Below are 2,901 nucleotides of genomic sequence, written 5' to 3' on the forward strand. Positions count from 1 at the left end.
GCGCATGTTTATGGCGCTTAATACATTCGTAAGTCGCCATTGTTATATATTTCCAGCTTGGTGTTGATCGCTTGTTTCCTTGATGTTAAATTTGCTTGCCTTATCCTGCATATAAAACAAGAAAAATTCCCTTGGCGTTTTATCGCATCGGGGGCACATAAGGTATTGATAACCCGGAGGGCAAACCTCAAAACATCATATACAGGCTGGTTTATGATTACATTTGTTAAACATAATCACCATAGCATACCTGCAATCCCTTTGGTAATCTCGGCTGCTTATATGACCTTGACCATGCGGATAAACTCAACTCCTAAAAGTTGGAACATATAATGTTCACCTGGCAACCTGGGATAATCAATATTAAGCCGGAAGAACAAAAGTCATCTCGTAGTGCTTTCAAAAAGGTCTCAAGACAGTCAAATAATTATGCTTATGATATATAAACAATATTCAAAGGCTTCTAATTCGAATACGATCAGTAAACTGTTCCAAATGGGTTAAGCTAAGATTCAGATACGATCATATAGCCCCCAGTGGCTTTGGTGATGCCGATCAAGTGGGTATCGACAACTATGTTCTCTTTGGTTCGAATATGACCTATGTTTGAACAGGAAGCCCCCAAGTGACCATGGCTAGATTCAGATATGATCATAAGCCAGACCATAGGGAAAGCCGGATTCAAATGTGATCCGCTCCCTATTGGTTGTTTCCAGCACCTGATAAAGAAGACACATAAACCTTTGAGGGTAAAAAAGGACAGAGGTCCTGCTTTATTTCTTCATATAATATATATATTGTCAAAAAATATATACATCATGAGAGCCGGTGGCTTAAGTATAGTAAGGCCGGAGATGAGCAATAATCCACGGCCGGCGGGTCTCCTCCTCCGATTTACGTGAGTCCTTGTGCTCTCGAACATCAATGAGTTAGTATAATCCATTGTGCAAATTCTTGCTGACCACAAAGGGTCCTTCCCAAGGTGGGGATAGCTTGTGCATGTCCAATTGATCCTGGATGAGCCGGAGCACCAAATCGCCTTCCTGAAAGGTCTTGCTCCTAACCCGGCGGTTGTGATAGTGGCGCAGGTCTTGTTGATAAATCGCTGAGCGGGCTATTGCCAAGTCTCGCTCCTCATCCAACAAGTCAAATGCATCCTGACGAGCTTTTTCATTGTCAGCCTCAACATAAGCCGCCACGCAGGGTGAATCGTGCCGGATGTCACTTGGCAGGACCGCCTCGCACCATACACCATAAAGAAAGGTGTGTAGCCTGTAGATCTGTTAGGCGTAGTGTTGATGCTCCATAACACGGAAGGTAACTCCTCCACCCAACAACCCGGACTCCGCTGTAAGGGGACAAAGAGCCGGGGTCTCATACCCTTCAGGATCTCTTGATTAGCTCTTTCCGCTGGACCATTGGATTGAGGATGAGAACCAGCCAAAACATCAAGCCGGATATGCTCTCGTTGACAGAACTCTTCCATGGCACCCTTGGAGAGATTAGTGCCATTATCAGTTATAATGCTGTGTGGCAAAGCAAAACGAAAGATCACCTTTTTCATGAATTGAACCGCCGTGGCTGCATCACACTTACTGACTGGCTCTGCCTCAACCCACTTTGTAAACTTATCCACTGCCACCAGGAGATGTGTCTTTTTATCCTTAGACCTCTTGAAAGGTACAACCATGTCAATCCCCCAGACTGCAAATGGCCAAGTGATTGGGATCATCCTCAACTCTTGAGCCGGCACATGAGCTCGTCGTGAGAACTTTTGACAACCGTCACATTTACTGACCAGATCCTCCGCATCAGCATGAGCCGTCAGCCAATAGAAACCATGACGAAAAGCTTGGGCTACCAGAGATTTTGACCCGGCATGATGGCCACAATCCCCTTCATGGATTTCACGAAGTATTTCTTGGCCTTCTGCAGGTGACACACAGCATTGAAACGCCCCAGTGACACTTAGGTGATGTAACTCGCCATTAACAATTGTCATAGATTTGGAGCGCCTGGCGATTTGTCTTGCCAAGATCTCATCCTCAGGTAATTCTCCCCAGGTCATATAAGCCAAATATGGCACTGTCCAGTCTGGGATAACGTGAAGAGCTTCCACCAGTTGTGCCTCCGGGTCTGGCACCACTAGTTCTTCATTGGTAGGCACCTTGACAGAAGGGTTATGTAAAATATCGAGAAAGGTGTTAGGCGGCACCGGCTTACGTTGAGATCCCAACCGTCTTAAAGCATCAGCCGCCTCATTCTTCCTTCGATCAATGTGCTCCACTTGATAACCCTTGAAGTGACCAGCCACAACATCTACTTCATGACGGTAAGCTGCCATAAGGGGATCCTTAGAATCCCACTTGCCTGACACCTGTCGAGCCACGAGATCTGAGTCGCCCAACCACCTTACCCAGCTTAAGTTCATCTCCTTGGCCATCCGGAGACCATGGAGTAAGGCCTCGTACTCAGCTGCATTGTTAGTACATGGAAACATAAGCCGGAGTACATAACAAAATTTGTCACCTCGGGGGGAAGTTAAAACAACTCCAGCCCCGAGCCTTCTAGCTGCCTGGACCCGTCAAAGTGAATAGTCCAATATGTGTTATCTGGCTTCTCCTCAGGTGCCCGTAACTCTGTCCAATCATCGATAAAGTCCACCAAGGCCTGAGACATAATAGCAGTACGTGGCATGTACTTCTAATCATGAGGCCCAAGATCGATGGCCCACTTGGCGACTCATCCTGTGGCCTCCCTATTCTGGATGATATCTCCCAAAGGGGAAGAACTTACCACAGTTATAGGATGACTTTGTAAGTACTGTTTCAACTTTCGGTTGGCCATAAACACTTCGTAAACGAGTTTCTTCCAATGTGGATACCTTTGCTTAGATTCAAT

The sequence above is a fragment of the Triticum dicoccoides genome, chromosome 4B, assembly GCF_002162155.2.
Source record: "Triticum dicoccoides isolate Atlit2015 ecotype Zavitan chromosome 4B, WEW_v2.0, whole genome shotgun sequence".
NCBI lineage: Eukaryota > Viridiplantae > Streptophyta > Magnoliopsida > Poales > Poaceae > Triticum > Triticum dicoccoides.